We start from the raw sequence: 24,852 nt of genomic DNA, 5'->3' as shown, positions 1-24,852 counted from the left end.
CATACCTTCCTCTGAATCCTGAGCCCAGGTATAAATCAGACACCCCTACATTAGCATTCAAGAGAAGAGTTGGCATTTCTGTATTTTAAACACTGATATCTTCCGGTTCAGTGGTCCAGCTAAAAGTAAGGGAATTATCTTTATCCTTCAAGCCAAAAAAATATGTCCTTCCTTGCATTTTACTGACCACTGCCTGGTTTGGAAAAAAAAAAATTATCTATCTTCAAGAACCTGGCAAACTGGCATTAATAATGTTAGATAATTTAGTTAAAAGTTAATTCTCCTCTGCTGTGAGCCACAGCTGATTTGTTTAGAGAATTATTACCACTCATTGTTCATTGAGTGTTATCTTTATGAATTTCCATTGATGTAGCATGATATGTTACTAAGAAAAATATTATGATTTTAATCGCATTTTGGCATCTTAAAAGACTATTTCACACTGCTTAACATCTGCAGTCAACAGATGTTTAAACACAACTCTCTCAATGACTAAAATTTGGCAAAATGTGTAATAGTTAGAACAGCTTAAAATTCTAAATATACTTCTAGGAACATGATACAGGCAGATGAAGTACTACTTGTATGTGTTTTATATTAAATATTAAAATATAACATTATGCATATATATACCATCCCTATAGCATATGACAGGTTTCAGGGAAAGGATAAGAACAGCCATGAGACATTTCAATCTTACCACACCACAGGTATGCTATAAATGGGGTTGTGTGTATGATCACTGTCTACTGCAGTTGGGACCTTTTTTGAAATGCTACTATTACTTGTGGTTAACTCTGGAGGGTAGCAGAAACAAGGCTATGAGTCCAGTTTATCCCTCTGCTTCCCCATTTGGTATCCTTTTCTTTGACTCTGTTCCCAGTAGCTTCCATAAAGATTGATTCTCAGACTTATCTTGTAGATAATCGGTCAACCTTCGGTCAACCTTCAGTTAACTCAGGCAAAAATTCAGTCAGAGGTAGGTGTGTGTGTGTGTGTGTGTGTGTGTGTGTGTGTGTGTGTATTGAGAGGTGAAGGATGGGGAAGGGAGAATGACCCAATTAATATTTGACTTACTGTTGATCAGTTCACCTGGCCCAGGTGCTCTCCATCATAGCTAGCACAGCTTGAAGCAATCTGAAGATAATTATAAATTTCAGTTCAATCACGACGTTCAACAATCTATACCACTGACCCTTTATGACAGTTGCTAACTCCAGATTTAGCTGAAAGTCGCTTCCTTTCTTCATGGAGAGCTAAATTCCAGAGGAAACCCCATTTCCACAGCAAACATCCAGAAGTCTGTAGCAGAAAGAATGAGAACTCACATTTTCTATCCCTGAATGGTTGAGTTCACAGTCACAGGAAATGTATTTGAGATTCTGACATTCAGAATTAAGACTCTGAGATTCAGTATTTCCAATCTGGTTACTATATGGGGCTTTCAATAGACACATCTCTCCCCGAATGCATGATGTCATTCTGTTCCTTGTTCTCCAATAGCTTAAAATCCTATGGAGGAGAAAAAAATTCAAATACATAAAATAATGGTGAAGGGATGGTAATGGTTAAATTTAGGTGTCAATTTATTGTGCCCACTTGTTCGATCAAATACCAATCTAAATTTTGCTGCGAAGATGTGCTTTTATTTTTTATTTTTATTTTTATTTTTTTTTAAATTTTGTTTATTTTTAAATTTTTTTAAAATAAACATATAATATGTTTTTATCCCCAGGAGTACAGGTCTGTGAAAGATGTGCTTTTAGATGTGGATTTGGGATTGTGTTCCTCTGGAGGACGCTGACTAATACAGTGTGTTTGTGAAACATCTGGATTCAGAGAAGGTGATTGTTGCCAGAAGGAAGTAGAGAGAGCTTCATAGTGGGATAGACAGGATTCAACTAGTAGAAGTATGATGAAGGTGGTTTTCCATGAAGGGCAACCAGCTTATACAAGATGTGATTGGACCTGTGCCCTTGTGGGGATCAGTGCAGCGTCCTGGCCTGATGGTTGGGAGGTGGTGTGTTGGACAGTAGTGGGCTCTACAACTGGAGGGATTGATGGGACCCAAGGACTGATGTGTAGAAAAGAGCCTCTTCTTTTTTCTTCCATGCAGGGGGCTTAGATGTCATTATTGCATTTTTTAAGTTATCTTTTCTGTAGCACTCTGACAGCAAAGTCCCCTTCAGACTGGGCACAGCTTTCCCAAGCTATCATTTCTCTCCTACCTACTCACCCCTAGAGGCATTTTTCTCTTCCTAAGAGGGAAGCTCTCCAAAGAAAATTTAAAACAATCTCATCAAGGAAATCTGGAGAGTAAATGAGTGTGAAAGTAAGTTCACAATCTGACAAAGATTTTGGGGAAAACTTGAGTCAGGAGATGGATGAAGAGGTGGTAGAATGAGGATTGGTTTCTGAGAAAGAAGAATTCAGAGTCCAAGAGAAGCAGAAATTCAGGACCCAGGAGAATGAATATTCCAATTTATGCAAGTGTCATAGACCATTTAAGTAGGTGGATCTTTCAAGTGATATTTTAAAAAAAACTATTTATTTATTTGAAAGAGAAGGGGAGGAACAGAGAGAAGGAGAGGAGAGGCGGGGGGCGGGGAGGGAGAGAGATTCCTCAAGCAGACTCCCCACTGAGCAAGGAACCCAATGAGGGGCTCAATCCCAGGACCCCAAGATCATGACCTGAGCCAAAAATGAAGTTCCAAAGTTTAACGGACTGAACCATCCAGGTGCCCCTCAAGTGATGTTTAAATGAGTAAAGAGGACCCATGTATTTGGATCAGAAATGATGGTTATGCAATTGACTGTCCTTCTGGAGAGGTTGCCACCTAACTGAGAGGGTGGGATGACTTAATAAACATTAGAAGCATGTGTATTAGAAAAATATGGGGGGGTATGGAGTGGCAGCAAAATAAATAGATAAATAAAAGTTACCCATAATCTTCCAATTGAAAATTTCATAAGAAGTGAAATCCTTCTATTTAACTCTCCAGCCCAGTATGTGCAGTGAACATGATTCTTATTTTATAAACTCAGGTGTGCAAGAAATAGCACTTTATTTATTTTACATAAATTAAATCCAATTCTGAGTCTACAGCCACTCTCCTCATCCTATCAGGTTATTAGAAATTCAATCTCCATCATTATTGCCATTCTCAGTGTTGGGCAAAGGTCCCAGGGTTTTACATAGCACCAAGTCCTCGGGACTCTTCAGTCATTGGAAGTAGTCTATATTTACTGCTGAGACATTCATGGTCTCAGAGCACATGATCTCTTCCAGTTCTGGCTCCCCAGCTGCCTCTTTGTAAGCCAGGAAAATCTTTGGTGAGACTTTAGAATTCCCAGTGCCCTAGGCCAGTTCATCTGAGGTCTTCCTCTTACTGGGAGTACTCCAGGATCACAGACTTCTATCCATTTCCATTTCAAAGGCCTCCCTTTCTCTCTCCTGTTCCTCCAAAATACCAGATAGAATCTCCTCAATGGGTTTAGGTTTTATAAAATTCCAGACCTACATCAGAAGTGTCTTAAAGACAACTTTGTCTTCTGGCCCTGTGACAAAAATTTCCTTTGTAGCAAGAGGCCACAAAAAGCCCTGGCCATCTGCTTACAATGGAGGAAAGGAAGAAACACAGGGAGGATAAATGTAAGTTAATATTCCAAAAATTGAGCCACTGTACACTGCTGCTGCTTGGAGAGTATCTTTTCAGAGCTCTCTTTCGTTTACAAAGTCAAGTACCTATGTACCTATAAGCTGTGTTTTTAAACCGAAGGGGGATTAGACTTTACATATGCAGTTGCAACTTACTTTTTTTCACTTAGTATAGCTCGAATATCTTTCTAGATTAACTTTATTTTATTTGATGACATTAGGTATTGCGCCATTGATGGATACTCAAACTCTATTGTTTCGTTATTACAAGCTATGTTGTATTGTTTACATATATGCATGCTTTTGTGTTATTTTGTGTGTGTGTGTGTGTGTGTGTGTGTGTGTGTGTGTGTGTGTTATTTTTTATCATTGCTTCCTAGAAGTGAATTGACTGGGTTGACCAAGGGATTAACAAATACCAAACACTCAGTTTATTTGCAAACAGCAGCATAGTTCTCTGCTTCTGGCACTGTGGGCCCTGGCCAGCTCTGGTGAGTTGGTTTCTACAAGCCTGTTTCGAGAAAGGGACCCAAGAGCTATATTAAAGCCACATTGAACAGAGGTCTGAGGGTCAAGGTAGAGAAGCCAAATCAGATGTCAGAACATCATCAGATGTCAGGATGTCAGATGTCAGAAACACAATGGACAAACAGGAGACAAAGTTCAGGAAGCAGTGAGAATAGCAAGAAAGTGGGAGGAACACAGTGTAGAGGTGCAGACCCAGCTAGGAAGGCATCCCGTGTTAGATGGCAGCTCTATGGTGTGTGAGCAACCTGTCCTGGGACAGACACCCCAAAACCAAGATGCAGGGCAGAGGTGGGCACTGATAGGAGAGGCTTTGGCACTGGGTGTCAGATCGTGAAACTGGAGTGATAGAAGAAAGCATTGCCCTGGGAGGGTGTAGTCGGGTGTTAAATGTTGCCCCATTCAATTTTGGTTCAAGAGAAAAAAAATTATTCTGGTTAGAAAAATTTAGAAAATTGGCTTGCTAATGTCACTAGACCAGAAAAAGAATTTTGTAGTGGAAAAACAAACAAACAAACAAAAACCCAAAAGCAAACCTAAATTGGAAGTTGGATCTTTGATTTATTAGCTGGAAGACTTTGGGCAAGCAATTTGGTCTAGTAACATCTGTGCACTTAAGTTCTCATGAGGAAGTATAGTATATATCCCTGGGTAGTTGTGGGAAATCAGGGAGATAATAAGATAAAGACTGAATACTTAATATGTACCAGGCCAAGTACCAGAGGCTTTCATATGCTTTGTTTTATTTTGTATAATAATCCTATAAGACATGCACATTATCATTCTTATATTACAGTGCAAATTGAGTTGCAGTGTGGTTAAGTACCTTGCACCATGTTCCATAGCTAGACAATACATGTAACCATCATGCATGGAATACAGTCAGTGTTTAACACATGGGGACTCTCTCCTTTCATTCTGCCTGTAGTGCCAGCCATAGAGGATTTTAAAATTATCTGATTATTGAGGATAAAGTCCTTGGAAGTGTTCCCTCTATGCTGGGCTAGGATTTGTTTAACTATCATGTTCTTCATGAATTTGATAGCTTCTTAATCCACCGAGGCCACGACCTTATTGTAATGTGTTGACTTCCTCTGACGCCAGTGTCTCTCAAGGGATTTCCATCTACATTTGTTTGCTGCTGTCTCTCTCAGTGACATTTCCTCCTCTACCTGATTCCCAAGATGATTTGTTTCTCTTTTTGAGCTTGGGCAGCCTAAGAGATAATGTCAAAATCAATCAATCCCCTGACGAGCTTTATAAATACATCCCTCAGCTTTGCATCAAGGATGATCTCCACAGCCTGCTTTCCTCAGGAGCACTGAGGCCACCCAGAAGAGAACATTTCTTAATATGTGGAACGTCATCTTATGGGGACTTCAGCCTCATAGCACCTGAGTCCAAGTACAGGAAGATGGGAGGTGAGAAAGTGTCATTCCCCGGGGACTCCTGGGACCTACAGCTGGGACGTGGGAGCTCCTGATGCAATGTGGATAGCCAAGAACCCCTCTAGAGAGGCAGTCCCTGGTCTTATCTTCACTTCTCCTTCAGTATGGCCTGCTGTTTGGGGGAAATCAAAGATGCCTTGGGTGGTTTGAACTGGTTTCTGAGGAGAGATTAAGGCTGGGATCCTGCTGTTACCTTTTCTCTCAGGATGGGCCAGCCCCCATGGGCTGAACACAGTCTGTTGAGGGTTTACCTTCTAATGTGGCTGTTTAAAAAAACTGAATTATTTGAGACATTTAAAGTGAGAGACTACACATAAAGCTCCTCATTTCTGACTTCTCTTCAAAAATCACGTCTGATTATCCTGGGCTGGCATTTCCATAGCTAGAGTAGGTCAGATCTAAAGAAGCCTCTTGGAATAGGGGAGGCCTTCTCCTATATGTTCTGGTCCCTCACTCACCTAGGTTATCTGCCCAGTGCTCTGGGAATTAGAGTTTTCTTTTCTTTTCTTTTTTTAAAAAATTATTTATTTATTTGAGAGAGAGAGAGAGAGTGACAGAGAGCACAAGCAGGAAGGAGAGGGAGAAGCAGGCTCCCTGCTGAGCATGGGGCCCAACGATGTGGGACTTCATCCCAGGACCCTGACCCTGGGACCATGACCTGAGCCGAAGGCAGACGCTTAACCAACTTCTAGCATTAGAGTTTTCAAAGAGGAAGTAGGAAGGAAAATAACAACGGGTTAAAAGAGAGTCTTAGTGTATAACAGGCAAAATAAAAGGCATTTTATAACTATTGGCTTTACATATTGTTCTCCAAGTTTTGCAGAAAGAGAAACTGGAGACCAGAGAAGTGAATTAACATGTTCTACGTCACATGTTTGGTAAGTGGTAGAACCATAATTTAAGGTTGGGGCTCCCTGGCTCCAAGTTGTGTGACCACAAAATCCCACTCTGCCTTTCCCTCATGGTGGCCTCATTTGGAATCTGCTTTCCCTGTATGAGTAGGATGTCCATGAATTCTTGAATCCCCAGGACACCTGAGGATTAATATTGCCAGGCCCCTCAGAGTGAATATTAGACCAATCAGCATACTGAATAGCAGGAAAATGCAAGGGGAGTCTCACTTTCCTCCTACCGTAGCTGGCATCCTCTCTTCTCTCTGAAGCCCTAATGAGAATGTATGCAGTGATAGTCAAATAGGCGGGGAGAAACTGCTCTGTAGATCATGGAGGTTACCATTTGCATGAAGGTGAAGAAGTTGGATGACTCTTGGTCCCACAACTCAGCAGCCGTCTGCATTTCACATCACTGGCCTGAATTTTCAGCCTCATTAAATTCTTTCAGGGCATCTGGTCCCAATCTTTGCAGTTGCCTGAGTGCATATTTATGTCCCAGGAGTTATTGCCATTTCTAACCCGTGCTTTACTGCTCCCAGCTCCCCACTGCCCTTAATTCTCTTGCAGTACTTCCGGTGTTATTTTAAAAGACTTCCCCCTCTCAGTGATTCCTGAGAGCCCACAGGGGCTGCATGAGGATCAGACATTGGTCTTCTGGGTTTCTACGTGGCATCCGCCTTGTTCCGTTAAAGCTCCCGGGGAGCCATGTTGGTTGGGCACCATGATCTCTACCTTGACAGCAAGTGTCAGGGTCTTACAGGCTCCCATGCAGCAGGAGGTAAAATAAATGCTTCTGTCTCATGTTTTGTGTTTGGCATAGCTATCAAACTCCTCTTTGAGAGAGTCTTAGCCTGGTTTTTATCCTGGCACTGCTCTGCCTCCACACCTACCCTTACTCTGCTCCATAGGGTCCAGGGCAGTGGGGGACGGAGCTGGAGGCACAATACTGAGTTGGGTTTGCCCCACTCCTTCGCTGACTAAGGCTTTGTTTTTGCACCAAAAAGGTATGCCTATTGCCTTCTTCCTTGAGACTGAGTTTTGTGTGAAAACCCTTACTATGTTGCCCACACTAGGCACGACTGGATCTCAAAGATGCAGGGGGCTCCGGGTCCAGCTGGGATGCCTGAAATCTGGGGTGTCAGGATTTTATATTATCTTGTGTTCTTAAAGCCTAAATCATTTGAAACGGGCTTATTACACAGCCTCAACCCAGACACAGTTTGGCTTCAGTGTTCCTCTGGGTGCTTGCCTATGCAGCTTCCCCATCCTCTTTCCTAAAAAAGCAAGCCTCATGACTCTAAGGAGATTTGGGGGTTTGGACTCTTGCACTGTATGGGCTGAGTAACAGAGCTACAGGGCCACAGTGGCCACTGCAATACATGGGACTCCTTGAGCCTGCTTGATGGAAGTGGAACCCGAGGACAGGTTCAGAGCTGGGTCTTGGGACGGAACTACAATAGTAAACTCTTTCTTATGACTGCTTTCCTCGGCAGGCTGGCTTCGTCCTGTCTCTCTCTGCAGACTGAACGTCTTTGCCTCCCCAGTTCATAGGGCCACCCCAGCCCTCTCAGGTTTATATGCAATAGTCCCAGAAATTTGCACAACTTATCATGTCTTTCCCCAATCTGAGTTTCAATCTGAGTTCTCCCAGAGGAAGAACCTGGTTGTTTCCACCTAGAGTGGTGTTGACTTCTGACCCAATCTGTTCTGCCCGTCATTTCAGTATCTATGGATCAAAGGGAGTTCACGGAGAAAGTCAATGAAAGCTGGATAGCTAAAATCATGTCTATTCTACATGGTCGTATTTTTCCCCCCATCTTCTTACATGCACTTGGACCTTTCTGGAAAGGCATTGAGGAGTAAGGGATGACACTCAAGAGACACAGTGAGGTCTGACAAATAATCCCATAGCAAATCGTTCTTGAACATGTCCTAGGTGCCAGATATGTATCGAGAGTGTCACAGGAATCATCTCACCTAATACGTGCAATGGTTGTTACCACGCTCATTTCACAACAAGAACACAAGGCTTAGGGAGCTGGCTGGCCCCAGATCTCTGTGGAGAGCAGAGCTCAAACCAAAACTCATGTTTCTTGTCATTATATTCAGAGTCAGGTACACTTGGTTTCAAACCTTGAGGTTGCCACTAGCTATGTGATTTTAGACTAACCCGTTTGGGTCTGAGTTTCCTCACCTGTAAGTGGGGATAAGAATACATTTCCAATTCAAAATGTTTAAGCAGGGCATCTAAAGGCCATCATTCTTTTCTTCCATCTATCTGGGCTTTTCTGCTTCATCAAATATGCACATCTGTTCTTACTCTCCCTGACTGTAATCAAGGCCTCCAGACTTCTCCAGCCACCCCCTGAGCTCCATGAAAACTCAGATAAACAGTTTGCAAAGTGATAAGAAAACAGGATTTGGAGTCAGAAGATTCAACTCTTGTGTCAGCATTGCACTAATTTCTTGACCTAAGACAAGCCTTTTTGTAGTTCTGAACTACAGTTTCCCCATCTGTAAACTAAGAATAATAGAGCACTGCAAACATGGGGCAGTGGTGGTGGTGGTGGTATGTGTGTCTTCCCAAGGACTGAATTAAGAAATGCGTGTGAAAGATTCTAGAAACTCTAAGGCATCATACACTTGGAAAGGATTATTATTATTAAGGCAGAAAAATCCTAGAATGAACTTTGGCCCTATTGCCTGGTTCCCAGGATGTTTTCAGCAAGCCAGTCATTGCACAGGACTTTTTTGCTCTCAATATGTGGCTGCAAACATGTTTGCATATCTTCCCTTTCAGGAGGCAAGAGTCTTGAGTCTAGGGTGTGTCTTCTAAGTTTCTTTACAGAACCTAGAAATGATGGATGCCTAATACATGTTAGATACAGAGATGGGATTCAGGCTTTCTATGCATCTGTCTTTCCTGTTTTTGTTGCTGTGCTTTTCAGTAGTCAGGAGACCTCTTAATAATGAGGGTGAAATCCTTTGAAAATCTCAAAAAGCCGTGTGTAAATGCAAAGGCATTAAATTTAAAGGAGATACTGTTACTACGAATGCCTTGCAAATTTTTAAGTAGTAATGGAAATAATAACTCCATGAGGAAAAAAAATGCCTTTTTTTCTGTTTTATTTTTTTGCACTTGGCAAAAAATATAGAGAGAGCTTCTATAGGTCAAATTTCTACATTTCTGCATCCCGGCTGCCTGAAGGGACATATTGAGATATCAGAAGAAGAAAGGAATGCATAACAACATGGAATCCTGAAATGTTAGAGCTTAAAGGTCACTATGTTCAGCTCTGTTATGAGAAGACTACATCTAGGAGACAAGAAATGACTTGCCTAAGGTCACATAGTGAAATAGTAATTCTTTTATGTCATTATTCTTCCTCAAAAACATTTCGAGGTCTTCAGTATTATTGACATTTCCTTGGAAAGAGAACAATTTTTAAAATGAAATCTTTTCTCCTAAGGCCAAGTATCATATATCCTAGACTTCCTGATGGAGATGGTAGAAATGAGGCAGTGGAGGGAAACCAGAAAAGGAGTGTAGGCTCACCAGGTGTGTGTCAGCTCACTACAGATGTGTCATTCAAGTAGCTAATCTCATAACAGCGAAAACGCACCTAACCAGGTCAGTTTCTTCAAATTAAATATTGAGTCACTTTCTTCAAATAATTATTTCTTGAGCATCTACTTCATGCCAACAGTGCGCTAAGCTGTATAAAAAGAAATACATTTTTTTAAAAGATGTCTTTATTTATTTTACGGAAAGAGAAAGAATGAGAGGGGGAGGGACAGAATGGAGAGGAAGAGGGTCTTCTGCAGGCTCCACATTGAGCATAGAGTCTGATGTGGGGCTCGATCTCACGATGCTGAGATTATGACCCGAGCTGAAACCAAGAATGGGATGCTTAATCATCTGTACCACCGAGGCACTCCAGAGTTGGATGCTTAACCAACTGCACCACCCAGGCGCCCCAGGCAATAAATTTTATTCACAAAAATAGATAACATTTACATTAATGGAAGCCATTAAGCACAGTGGCCAAGTGCGTGGAGCCAGACTAGCTACTCAATGAGCTGTGTAACTTTGAGCAAGGTATCTTAGGTCCTTTGTGTGAAGTGGGGCTGAATAGTAGTTGCTGTGAGGTTCCTGAGTTTAAAGAATATCAGATGCTTACCATGTCTGGCATACAGTAAGTGCCATATTAGGTGTGATTTCACACGTATCTTCTGAGTGTCCCAGCAACCTTATGAAGTTGGTACCATCCACCTTTTACCGAGGAGCAAACTGAAGCTGAGAGATCAAGTAACCCCTCGAATGTCACCCAGAAACCAGTGGCAGAGCCAGGATGTAAGCCCAGGTCTGTCTAACAGCTGGACTTCATACCCACTGTGCCCTGTGCTACCCTCAGAAGCAGATCTTGCTCTCAGGAAAGCACTATTATGTTCTAGGAGCACTATTGCACTAAATGCCTCTAGGGAGGTCAAACCCAAGTGGGATGGAAATTGTTTCTAGCCTAGGAAATAGGAGAAGCTTCAAGGAGGAAGTGGCATTGGAGATGAGTCTTGAAGGATTTATTTATGCAGACTCAGGAGTGAGAAAGGACAAGAAAAGGGTCAGGGGTGGGAAGAGCAATGTAGAAATGGGAAGCAGGTAGTGGCTGTTTCAGTAAAAGTAGATCCTGGGTATGTGCAGGAGAGCAGAGAGGGACATGGCCGGAAACCCTCAATGAAGCCAGATCACAAAGGGCCTCAAGGACAACGCTAAAGAGTTTACATCTAAAGTTGAAGATCCCTAAAATGGCTCTTAAAAAGACCAAATGGAAAAAGAACAAAAATTTGAAGTAAGACCTAAGCCTTTGAGACATGGTGAATGGTTATTAGTAAGAATTGGCAAAACATGGGCTTATTTATCTAATCATTTATCTTCAGAAAAAGTTACTTTAGTTTACCAGAATAAAAACTTTTTCTTTTTAACCACAAAGGGAGCTGCCTTTGCAAACACCATACTTGTTCATCTGAAGAGCTCTCTCTCTGAAATATAATTTGTGAATTCGTTGGCTCCCTCCTTCTTCTTTTTTTCCTCTCCCTTCCTTCCTTCAGTTTGCATTTGAGCTTGGTTCACAACTTGGTTCTTGGACAACTGGTGTCTTGTTGATCTTTAATTCTTATGACTCCTTCATATTATGGATGTTGTCCTACACTCAAATATTACATTCATTGTGACAAAAACCCTCAGCCACTAGGGCACCCAATGTCCCTAAAATGGCCGAGCTGAAAGGGATGGTAGAAAGAATGTACTTGAACATCAGATTACAGCTAAGAAGAACAGGACCCAGAGAGGGAGTACAACTTTTTCCAGAACACAGAGCCAATTCAAGATGGAACTGTGTCCTATCCAGTGCTCATTTGGATGCACTGTTTGAGCACATGTGTGAAAAGGACTTGAGGGAAGAATTTTGTTTCTTAAGAGTGGTTCACAGGGTCTCAACAGACCTCTCATATACTGTGCCAAGACTTAAAATCCATGGAGCATTTAGAGCTTGAAGGAATCTTAAGATCATTGAATTCAGTGTCCTCCTTTTGTAGAGGACATGACCAAGGCTCAAAGAAGTAAGGGGGAAACCCAGATCACACAGCAGGAAGGGCAGAACAAGGTCAGGGATTCCAATCTGCTGACTCCCAGGCCCATGTTTTCTCTCTGCTAATGCTCATCCTTACTTTTCCAAGTGTCCTTTTCAAGAATCCATCTCTTTACAGTCACATACACTAAAAGGAATTCTGCTTCACAATGGCTGGAAGAGCTTCAAGTGGAATGTAGCCAAACCAGAAGGTTGCCATTTCCTTGGTTATTCTCTGGTTAGGTCAGGTTGGTGTGTGGTAAGGATGGAGGTGTGGAAAGCTGGCCAATTCTGCTTTAGTGATGTTTTTATCCTTTCAAACCCAAAATGTATCACCATTATTGACTTCTTGGTGAAACCCGAAACCAAAAGAGTTGGGAACTGGTGGAGCAATGCCCAACCCAACCAAACCCAAGACTGCATGTTTGCATAGCACTTCTGTAGTCACCTTGTTCCTCATACTCACAAGGTGAACACCTAGCAAAGGCTCAATGGCCAGACTGTGCTGTGGGTGTGGCATGTGTCCATGCGTGTGTGAAAACTCTTTGTAAACTATAAAACACATACAAAAGGAAAACAAAACAAAACAAAAAGAAAGCCATAGCTCTCCCTCATATTATCCCATTATCTCTTCTGTGTCATCCATTAGACCTAGAGAACCATGTCAGTCCAATTCTCTAGCAACCACCCATAATTTTCAACCTTGCTGCCCAATAAAATCACCTGGGAGCTTTGAAAATAATATGGATGCCTGAATCCCAAAGATTTTAATTCGCTTGACCTGGGTTGTTGTCTAGACATGATGATTTTTAAAAGAAACTCTCCAGATGTCTGACATGCAAATGGGAAGAAGAGTCACTCAATTGGACTGCCCAGTAGCTTTACCTGGCTGCTGGGATTGGTTCCTTATGCTCCTTTTTTGTAGCTACATAGAGCTAAATGCATTTAAAATGTGTGTCACATTGCGTCATTCAATTTGATGCTTATTGAGTACTTTCTTGAGTATAGCTAGGCACACTGTGGTGGGTGCACACATGAATGAAATATCCATGGCCCTAGAGAAGCATGGGGTATGACAAGAGGCTTAATCACCTATACAAGTAACTACTGCCTGGGAAAGGAGAAATTCCTTTTTCCTGGGAAAACCCTAAAGGCCTCATGGAATTGAACTTTGAAGATTCTATAAACATGGGAACACTTTTTATCTTCTTAGTAGATAGTTCCTTTGTATGGAGGGGCATGCTTAATTGAAAAGTTGCTTTGGTAAATTCACCATCATGTGCAAAACAGCCTTGGACCACTGCTTGGGTTTGGAAAATGGAAGCTTCTCTGCATAATAAAGAATGGGAACAGAGCTGAATGCTACATAAGAAAGAGGTCAAAAGAATATTTGGTGACTTTTTTGCCAAACTGTGGAAAGAACCAAGATGCCCTTCAACGGACGAATGGATAAGGAAGATGTGGTCCATATACACTATGGAGTATTATGCCTCCATCAGAAAGGATGAATACCCAACTTTTGTAGCAACATGGACGGGACTGGAAGAGATTATGCTGAGTGAAACGAGTCAAGCAGAGAGAGTCAATTATCATATGGTTTCACTTATTTGTGGAGCATAACAAATAGCATGGAGGACAAGGGGAGATGGAGAGGAGAAGGGAGTTGAGGGAAATTGGAAGGGGAGGTGTGCCATGAGAGACTATGGACTCTGAAAAACAATCTGAGGGTTTTGAAGGGGTGAGGGGGGGAGGTTGGGGGAACCAGGTGGTGGGTATTAGGGAGGGCATGTATTGCATGGAGCACTGGGTGTGGTGCAAAAAACAATGAATACTATTACCCTGAAAAGAAAAAAAAAAGAAGAATATTTGGTGACTTTTTGACCAAGAACAGAGTATCCTGAGGCCATTTTTTAGTAAGAATTTTTGAGACAAAATGTGAGGTATTATGGAATGTAAACCCCATCTTCCATATTTACTAAGAAACCCTCAGTAAAATACACATTGTTTACCGTGTTTTGGTGAGAGTGAATTCAGTATAGAAAATAGAGAGAACATTGGATAAAGGATGCCCAAGACTGAACCCCACTTTGAGATGGGCAGAGTAAAATCAGAGGATACATATATGTTAACATCTTAGGAGTAGTTTTGCCAGATTTGTCAAATAAAATTGTGAGGCACAGAGTTAAATTTGAATTGAAATAAACACAAATGATTTTTTAATTTATGTATGTCCCATGCAGTATCTGGACATACCTATATTAAATAATTACTCATTATTTACTTGAAATTCAAATTTAACTGGGCATCCTGTACTGTATCTAGCAATCCCACAACAGGTTACGGTTAGGTGGGCTTTCTACAATTAGAGAGGAAAACTGGAAGTGCACAAAGGCACAGAAGAGCAAGAGTACAACGTGTTTTGGAGGATTGGGAGGGATAGTGTGGGAGTGCAGTGTAGGGACTGTTGGGAATTGTCTGGACAATGGAGGAGGAAAATAATAATAAATAAAATAAAATAAAAACCACATCCTAGAAGGCTATGGAGGCCAGTGTGATGGATTTCTGCTTTGTCAGCAATGGAGAGCCCTTCACTATGTTAAAGGGAAGGAAATATGCTCTATCCATTCATCTACCCATGCATCCATGGATCCATCCATCAATGTATCAGTATGGTGCACTGGAAAGCATGTGTCCTTTGAATACGTGTTTATGCTGTGCACTCACTGAGTGATGTTTGGCAAGTCAACTAGCCACTCCTGTCCTCAGTTCTTTGAGAAATGGGCCTGATTAGATCTCTACCCTACAATTCTTATCAGGATCATCACAATGACATACAATTGCAGAGCAGACAAGCCCACCTCGAATGCCTTTGGAAGATTTGTTTGAATTTTCCAATACTGTGTGCACAAATTCATCGCCTTGTTACCCTCTCAGTTATTCCTCTCAGTCTATTTCATTCTTTGGCAAAAGCCCCGGACTTTATCCCTATGTCTTCACCCCTGAGGAAGAACTGCATCCCCGTCTCCTGGCAAGTCAGCAAATTTGTATGTAGGTGGGTGTTGCTATTTGCATCATGTGTTGCAAAGCATTTTCACATTCGTTATTCCCGTTGAAACTTATCAGGAGAGTGTAGACTGGGGTAGGGGGCACAGATTGGAGGTAGAGAACCCCCCAGAGGGTGCTGTGAGGGTCCAGGAGAGAGCTAATGAAGGCCTGAACCGGAGTGGTGGGAAGGTGAGCTGAAAATGAAAGGAACAGATGAAAAGAAATGACACAGAAATAAAAACAAAGGGAAGTTGTGACACCCGCGTTTCGGTTTCCTTGACATTGCATCCATTTCCTCTAGGTACGTGTCCTGGATAAGGGTGAAACCGGATGCTCCCTGGTAGTGTCAGATGACACTACCCCTGACTTTCCATTGGATAAAGGATGCCCAAAATAGCCTCTGGTCCCACAGCCTGGTGATTACTGGGACTCTGATCCCTTTTCTGAAAACATGGGGAAAAAGCCAGGCACTTGCCCACTTACCTTCTAACAAGCTGACCTGGGGCTTTAGCACCCTGGTGCCTGCTAACGCAGAGCATTTGCCAATTTCGAGATACTGATTTAACTTATCCAGGGTGTGGCCTGGGTATAGGTTTTTTTTTTTGTTTGTTTGTTTGTTTTTTTTTTTTTAATTCTCTAAGTGATTCAAATATGTATAGATCGAGATCTAGAACCACTGATCTGGTGGTTAAGATTAGGGGCATTGGCTTTGTGCCGTGACCTTGAGGGTATCAGGCTAAGTGAAATAAGTCAGACAGAGAAACACTTAGACTGGATGCTCTTACTTATATGTGGAATCTAAGAAATCTGAACTCCTAGAACTAGACTAGACTGGTGGCTACAGGGGCTGGGGTGGTGGGGGGAGAGAACAAATGTTGGTTAAAGAGCACAGACTTCCAGCTCTAAGATGAGTAAGTTCTGGGAAATCAAATGTACAGCTTGGCGACTGCCATTAACAACACTGCTCAAAGCTGCTATGGAGAATAGATCTTTAATGTTCTTAGCATGAGGACGAGACGGTAATTATGAGAGGGGATGTAGGTATTAACCAACACTATGGTGGTAATCATTTTGCAATATAAGTGCATCAAATCATCGCATTGTGCATCTTAAACTTTCGCAATGTATGGGTCAATTACACCTCAGTAAAGCTGGGAGGTTCGGGGGGATATGCCAGAAAACATGGGGTTATACTGCAAATGCTAAGAGATTATTAATATAGAGGCAGCAGTAAATTTACCAAGAATTTTTAGGTAGGACAAAAACAATGGAAGAAAATGAAAAATGTTGATGTTTAAAAAATCAGGGACCTTGGGATCATAGAGATGTGGATTCAAATCTGAATATGACATTTATTACTGTGTGACCTTGGGGCAACTTATCCAGGATTGTGTTGTTAGTTTCCTTATCTCCTTAATCACTCCTATATCATGGTTGACATGAATTTTAGATAGCATGCAAATCATCTACCACGGTATCTTGTACAAAATACTTCAGGGATATAATATTACTGCCTATTGCCAGACTTTTTTCCTTGTGTTCAGCCACTTCTTCATGTCATCACCCTTTCCTGGGCTTCTCACATCTGGATCATCTGTCCAAAACCCATGGATACCACTCTTTACATACTTACCTGGAGAACATGCTTGACCCTTTCACACCCCAATTCTGCTCCAACCTGCTGGGCACATCCAGGCCTTGGCACTTGACTTTGTTGCCTGATCTATCCCAGTACCTTTGGGATCTATTCTTGAGAAACGGGGGAAACCAGGACAGCAAACTGAGTTCATCTTTTGGGTCAGTTACATTCAATTGGCAGTGACCACACAAAGCCCCATTTTGAGGATTCTGAGCTCCAACAAAGCTCAGCGAGGACTTATTAGTGGCGTCTGCCATACTCAGAAGGGGCAGGGTGATGGGGAGGGGGTGTCTGTGTTATCCCCGCATCGTGTTGTCCAAGAATGTTGCAGACCCCGCAAGGTCTGGGCCCTGCCCTTCCTCTCCTCCACCCATCTCAAACACAGTAACTTCTTAAGTGTTTCACCTCAGGGAGAATGGGGGCATTCCTGAGTTTAGCAAGTGGTTCCAGAACACTCTGTCTACCCACTCCAGGCAGCTCACAGGAAACCCTTCCCATGTGCTATGAGGTTGAAGGGGGCGACAGCTGCCCCATTTCCAGGTATCGGAAACAGCTGGCACAAAGCTCTAGAAGCCCTGCCCTCAGATTGTTTAGCACAGAGCAGTGGCCCGTCCACTCTTGAAAGGGCCTCTGTGCAACCTGAGACTCTGTGCACATTAACCCTTAAAAGAGCCAGCCAGTGATCTTTTGAGAGCTAGAAACTAAAAGCACCACTAGGGCTCTTCCTTTTCCATGGAAACCCAAATCTTTGAAGACACACAGCTACTTTCCATTTCTTTTGTTTCTGTTTTCCCCCAGTGTTCTTTACACTCTTCCAACATTGCAACTATTAGGGGAGTAGCTCCGGATTCAGACCGCGTGGATTCCGGGTCCTGCTCTGCTTTTCCCTAGTGCTGTGATCTTGGGCAACTCCGTGGAACTCTCTGAGCCTTCCTCACCTCTAAAACGTGAGTATGAATATTGCCACCTAGATCTGCACACGGTGCCTGGAACCGTGCTTGCTTAGGGAGAGCACAAGTCCTTATCACTGTGTCATGGTCTGGGTGACCAGCGGCTGAATGGCAAGATAGGATCCTCCTGATGTGCCATGGCTATTTTTAGAAACGTGGCTGTGGCTCCTTGTTTCTCTTTCTGACTCCGTGAGTTCATCCACTTTGCCCTGGCTTCAGTCCGTCCCGTTCAGCTGCAATGGACACTTAAGGATAATGGGCTTCATTTGGATTGTACAATCTAGAAAAATGCCTTTTATTGTAGCATATCTCCTCCATTTGCCTAAGTGTGTGTATTGGCCACAGCTTAACGGCCAAGGAGTACTGTTAGTGGGTACACAAGAGCTGCCTCTCTCTGAGTCTTCCAGAAAAGACAAAGTGCTCCGGCTGCTAATGAAACACAGATGGAATGGGATCCCCTCTAAGAGTCAGAGAACATCAGAGAAGAATCTCTCATGTCTGGGGTAGGTGAGCCCAGGTCATCGCTGATCAATAGAATAAGAGTTTGTAAAAGCTTCTTGAGACTTTTGCATGGGTCCATCATTTTTCTAAGTGCTTTGTGTGTATTAACTTATTTGATTGTCACAAAAGTCCCGTGAGGTAGGTGGTAGTATTTTCGCCTGTCCTTTAGAATGAATTTGGGGCACAGAGAAGTTAAGGAACTTGCCCACAGACACACAGCCCTATTAGCAGAGCTGGGATTCAGACCCCAGCAGTCAGGCTCCAGAATCTATAGTCTTAACTACTCTACTATGCTCTGAGAGGTGGGAAGTTGGATTCCAGAAGAAACAACTCCTCGGGTCACTCAGAACGGAGTATGGGCATACACCGGGAGCAGAAGCAGATTGAACCAGAAAGAAAATACAGGTTTCTCAGAGATTGAGGCCTAAAGGACTCTAAGCCAGGAATAAGCCAAAGTTAGGTGGCTGGCATGAGGACTTCCAGACTCTCCTGTGCCCAGGAGATTTGTCTTCTAGACTCTACTCGGAACCACCTTCCCTCAAGGTCGGCTCTGCAGACGTGTGCTCTTGGGTTTAGCATTGCCCTGGTTTATCACATGACACCCTTGTCTTCAAGGCCATTGTCTCAAGAAAGAGGATATATCCAGAGTGCTGGGGCGGCCGTGAGGCAAGTTGATGGCTGCATGTCACTGGTGAAGTTACAAGCCCAGCGGAACGGAGATGCAAGCCCTGTTTGTTCCGGAGTTCCATACACAGGGACTACGGGAAGCTGATCCTGCCGCTGGCCCCGGGGTTTCCTGACAGGCACCGTAGGATAGGAAGTGGCATAAAACCGGCAACTATGACTCGTGTGGCTTTGAAGTGAAGTTTAGAAGAAGTTTGTACCTTGAATAATATTTGGGCACCTTCCCCAAGGCATTTTCTGTCTGATGGTCAAACAGTTGGTAACATTTTCTTAGTCACGAAAACCTTCCCCGGGGCCTGTCGCCACTTCCTCAACTCCCGTGCATACCCAAGTGCCTTTTGATTTCCACGTTGCGGCAAGTGGCCAGCAGTGAGGGCCTCAGTAACGGACACAGGAGATGGGTGGTGAATTCTCATCTTTTTCCCCACCTTTAAGTGCTTCCTCTTTAATCTCTTTTTACCACAAGTAATGAAGTAGGAAGAACAGGATGACAGACTCTTGGAGCTGGAATTTATCTCCGACGCAGTCGAGTCTGTTCCTAGGACAGATTGAGGGAGGGCTTGGAGGTTCAGAGACCAATCATGGTTTGGCTGACTTGGTTAACTGAGCTGCTGGGACTCCTGGCCCCTCACGCAGGCTTGCCGGAATTCGGGTTTCCACATCGCCTAGTCAATAAGTAACATATCTGGATACCTCCACCGCAGCCCACAAACCGAAAACCTTCGAATGCTCTTGGTGGTGTCTGAATGTGCAGGAATGGGTGCACACACAAGACATACACGTGCACACAGCGATGGGGAGGGACTGGGAATACATGACTCTCCAGTCCTTGTTTCCAGAAAACAGTTCCTACAATCAGGAAAAGGCTGGCCACAAAGACTAGAGAAGCCCTTTTTGTTTACAATCTGGTCATTCTGGAGGGGTGAACCTTGGACTCCTCAGCTGGGTGTTAATAGCTGATTAATTCAGGAAGCTTATTTAATTTGTGACCAATATAGCTCTGTTTCCCAGAGAGAGGGCTGTGTTGGCAGGTGCAGAGCCCAGCTCCCCAGATGGAATAATCTTTTCCTTATTAATTTGCTGCGTGTTGCTTCTCATTTCTCGCAGTCGTTCCAAATGTGTTACAAACGACTACATGCTCTGGGTCCTGAATCCACGACTGCTGTAGCTTTGAAAGGAAAGAAAAAAATTGTTGACTGTAAACTGTGGTGAGCTTTCCCGGCACACATTTACGTGCTTGCTTGAAATCATCAGTGTCTTCTTCCAGCGCTGAGCAAGGCTCTGCCTGGGAGCATCCGCTGCTCTTGTGAGGAAATGAAAAGCTCGATGGTTTGAATGATATTTTCGGGGCCCTGGAAAGAGGTAGTAGCATGCCTGGGATTCGAACTCACAGTTCCAATGTCTCGGGCTGTGCTATCTTCCTATGATTTAGAATATGGGGCGGGGTGGGGGGTGGGGGGCGGCAGGCGGGAAGCTGATTGCTTACATCCCTTAGTCCGGTGATGCCTAAACGTGTGGGCCTGAGAAGCTCCTGGAGGGCCTGTGAAAAACACAGATTTGCTGTCTCCACCCCCAGAGCTTATGATTCTAGCGAGTCTAGGCTGGGGCCTGGGAATGTGCATTTCTAACACATTCCCAGAGAACGCTGCTGATTGCTGATTCCAGAGCCTGAGAACCATCGCAATTAGTCCAAGTAGACCACAGCATGGACCACTACCTTCAAGGAAACTCTGCGTGATACCTGTTGGAGGTCTCCCATTTAGAGTTTCAACTTTGCTTTGTGACTTTTCCTCTTTCCCCGCTAGATATACACCAAATTCCAGTCTAGAAAAAAAAATTTTTTTACTGTTAGGTAGGGCTCAGTGGAGAATGTAGCTCAACTAAATTAATTTGAGTATGTACTGCAATACTTGATATGGATTTTTCCAAAATGTGAGCACTTAAGCGAGACAAAAATATTTCCCCTGGGTTCAGCCATTCTATGCAGACCAGCTCCTGGTTTCTAAGGAACCGTCTGAACAGAATACAATCCCAAAGTGCCATGCTGCAGAAGCATCCTTATGATGATTTCTAAATGTAGAACATGCACTTCAAGCTCAGTCTTCCCATCAACATTTTTTGGTCATTTACTGGCCTAAGACATGCCCCCGTCATTAAGCTGCAGTGTTTTGTGTGGGATATTTTAGCACAGAAGGAAGGGCTCATTTTTCCAAAGGGAAAACACATTTGTTTTTCCAGATAGAAGAAATTAGTGGCTCACACAAATATATAATGAATGTAAAGGTCGTGTGTGTGTGCACGTGAGAATTAGAAGACCAGCATTTACAATTCCATGATACTGAGAATACCGAGAATACACTATCCTTATTCAGACAAGCAAATGCCAGGTTGGGGAGCCCCTGATCCAGGGTTTTGTGCCTAGCAAATAATTAGAGGGGTTGAGGTGAGGGCCTGTGCAAAGCCTACAGTGTTGCAGAAAGAGCTCTTTCTTAATGAGGAATATAATGATGTGTAAGATCATAATTTTTTTCTTGTTAATATTTAAACATTCTTCAGGCAATTTACTGCATTTAGTCACTTATCAAAAGATGAGGAGGTGGTCTTTTTGCTTTTCTATAAAGAATTAAAGTGGTGTCCGGAATTGGGGGAGTGGATGAAGATACTCCGACCTGGGGACAGAGGTGAGGGAGGGGAGGCATTTATTAGCTGCAACGTACAGAGGCTGGCTGGTTCAGAGAGGCTGCACCTGCTCTAGTCACTCAGCTTGGCTCTTAGGTGAGGATTCACGAACCCATCACCATTTGGCTTAATGTAACCAACAAGGGTCAGATTCCCAACCCTCCTTGCCCCCAAATCACCAACCAACTAACCTTTAAACCAAGAGTTAAAACAACCCACAGCTAAAAAAAAACCAAAAAATCAAAAACAAACAAAACAAAACAAAACAAAACAAAAAACCAAAAACTGAAAACCAAAAAAATTTTTTAAAAGGGCCCAGACTCCATCACTAATTTTGCTGTCCAACCTTTTGATGTTGGGTCAAATCCATGGATGAATTTTCTCCAGGCTAAATACTTTATCTACCTACATGTATGTACATAGATTATGTCATGCTTCACAGAGCTTATCAAAATATGCAGCCGTTTCAACTCTGACAGACTCCTAAAACAGGCTTGATGAGAGATTGCAGAGAAGGTACGTATGTTTTGCATGAGACCCCAACATACACCCCAACGCTGCCTCTGTACTGGCTGAGCTGACCCCATACTGAAACCCTTGGTTGCAGTTAATAAGGTGTTAGGCATCTTATCCAGAGTCTAGTAATCACTTAAATGAGTAAGAGAAGATGTGGCATGGATCCACTCTAGTCCTCCGTTCAGAATGTTCCAACTGAGGCAGCATTCACGAAATTAGTACTGCTAACAAGAAACTATCATAGACGCTTCCAATAACCACAGAGGGCTCTCAATACGGTGAAAAACAATGGATCCGAGAAAGCAAAGATTCTGGGTTATTTGTAGGCCTCCCAATGACTGAACAGATTTAACTGCTTGTACCCAATGGACAGAGTACAAATGGATTAGTCCTGTTAACTACAACTTGGTTAATTTGGTCTATCCTCCACTTTTTGTTTGCTTCTCTGACCTCATCTTCTTATGAAAACTCCCTGTACTGTTTACCACACCCCTTTAACTTCAAGCACTCTGAAAGCCATACTTACTTTTCTTCTTTTTACAAAAAATATCTTAGTCTTCCTCCACTATGAAAATTGGTGAAGCCTGAGGTTTACCCAAGATCTAATTCCACTGCTGGGCTCATGCCCTGACAGCCAGGCAGGGTCTTCCCTTAGAGTTTGGAGTACTTTGCAAGCTCCCTGGACAGATTAGGATCAAGTAATTCATCTCATTGGATCTGTTCTTCCATATACACAACACAAGTCAATGTTTGTTATGACTTTCTTGATCCTTATTTATAAGACAATACAAGAGGAAACCATGTGTGTATGTTTGAAATAGAAATGATACATTGCACAGATATAGTTCACCACGTTCTGGGATGGATTGTCAGTGTTCAAATGGGGAGTCTGAAGAGTAGGAACAGATGCTTTTTTTCCTTAATGGCTCTTTCTCTAATTTAAAATCCTTCCATTTATTTCCCTAAGATTTAGTGATAACTTTAAACACTTTAACTAAATTACCCAGCGGCTTGGCAGCCATCACAGAGGCAAATCTTTTTAGAAATCCTAGCAATCTGTTAGATCATGGGTACTATGATACAAAATCTGCATGCTTCACATACAAAAATTAAATCAGTGCAATGGATACAAATACATAATGCAAATGGCACCATTTCCAAACTGAGGGTACATGACCTGCTTCCAAATATTGAATTTCTATGTTTTCTTTCCGTCATTGACTTTCTAAATTTGGGCCAATTTATTCTCATTATTCCTAAGTAAACCTACTTTGATTTTTTTTTTTTACAGTTATTTTATAATCAAATAGAGCCAGCCAGCCCTGATTCATGGATCCTGAGGTTGCTAGGATACATGGTTTCGTACTCGATGAAAGTATATCACTTCAAAGGAGAAAACTTTCAAGTGTCCTAGAATATGACACGCCCGTCTTCCACTGTGGAAGACAGGCCCAATCCTAGAGCTTCTTGGAAGCTCACAGACTGTAGGATTGGCCTCCCCTGCTTTGAAATAAGCATCCTCTCTGGGGGGCTGTGCAATTGCTAAAACTAGTCAGGTTGGTCTTAAAGCAAGGAACACACGTATTTATAATAAAACACGTTTTCATGTTTGGTTTTACAGTGAAGAGAAAAAACCCAGAACCCCCAGATTTTATGTACTTTGAAAATATATTTAAAAACATTAAAAATTCTATATTTAAAACATATATTATATGTTAATTAGTACACTTAAATAGAACTTATATTTACAATAGGCTTCTGATGCGGTTAAGTTTTAATGCCAATTTTTTTTCAATAACATAATTATATAAATATACTAAAATACAATAAATATTTTTTTGTTTTGTTTTACATGGTGAATAATATCTTTACCATAGAGAAAACAAGGCCACAGACATTTACTTACATTTTCAATGGGAATCACCATAAAAAAGCAACAGGCCTTATCGCATGCATGAAACACTTCTGCCACAAAGAGACCACAGCAAGACTTAAAAAAACAAAAAACAAAACAAAAAAACAGAACTGAACAGAACAAAAATGAACGGCAACAGAGAAAGAGTTTAACAAAATAAATCTTAGGTCAACATAAGCCACCAAGCATGTGACTGTGATATATCCTATGGGGTAAGGAGAGAGCCAGTGACCACACAATTGCTCAGTGTCTCCTATCAACCACGTAACAGATCTGGCCTTTGCCAGGACTTTGCAGGACTTTGAGATTGTGACAGGGACTTCCTGTTTTATAAATTTTGTCCCTCAGAAGCAAGCTGCAAAAAGTTAACATACAGCAAATATGTGTTACATGTCAAAAATAATTACAAAGACAGTATTTTCAAACAGCACAAAACAAACCTCGACTAACGTCTTCCCTCTTTTAAAGGCAGGTGTTCAGATGGTATCGTAAAGGATAGGCTCGGCTCGTTCTAAATGAAAGGCTGAACAAATCAAAATTATTTGCTGATGGCATCTTTATTCCCTGGGTCATGGTGGACGTCCGCTTTTGCTGACCCCTCACCAAACTAAGAGCAGCAACTTCTGGAGGTTTTATGTTATTCAAGGACACTGGTCTAGGACATTTTCAGATTTGGATAGTGGGCTGAAAGGGTGAGTGGGTTAAGCACTATTTCTCCCAGGACCACTACTGCAGACCCCAACTTTACTTCTCCAAACCCAAGATGGCAGAGGTG

Source organism: Enhydra lutris, unplaced genomic scaffold, assembly GCF_002288905.1.
Source record: "Enhydra lutris kenyoni isolate GAN:26980312 unplaced genomic scaffold, ASM228890v2 scaffoldscaffold22, whole genome shotgun sequence".
Lineage (NCBI taxonomy): Eukaryota > Metazoa > Chordata > Mammalia > Carnivora > Mustelidae > Enhydra > Enhydra lutris.
This window is presented reverse-complemented; position numbering follows the sequence as displayed.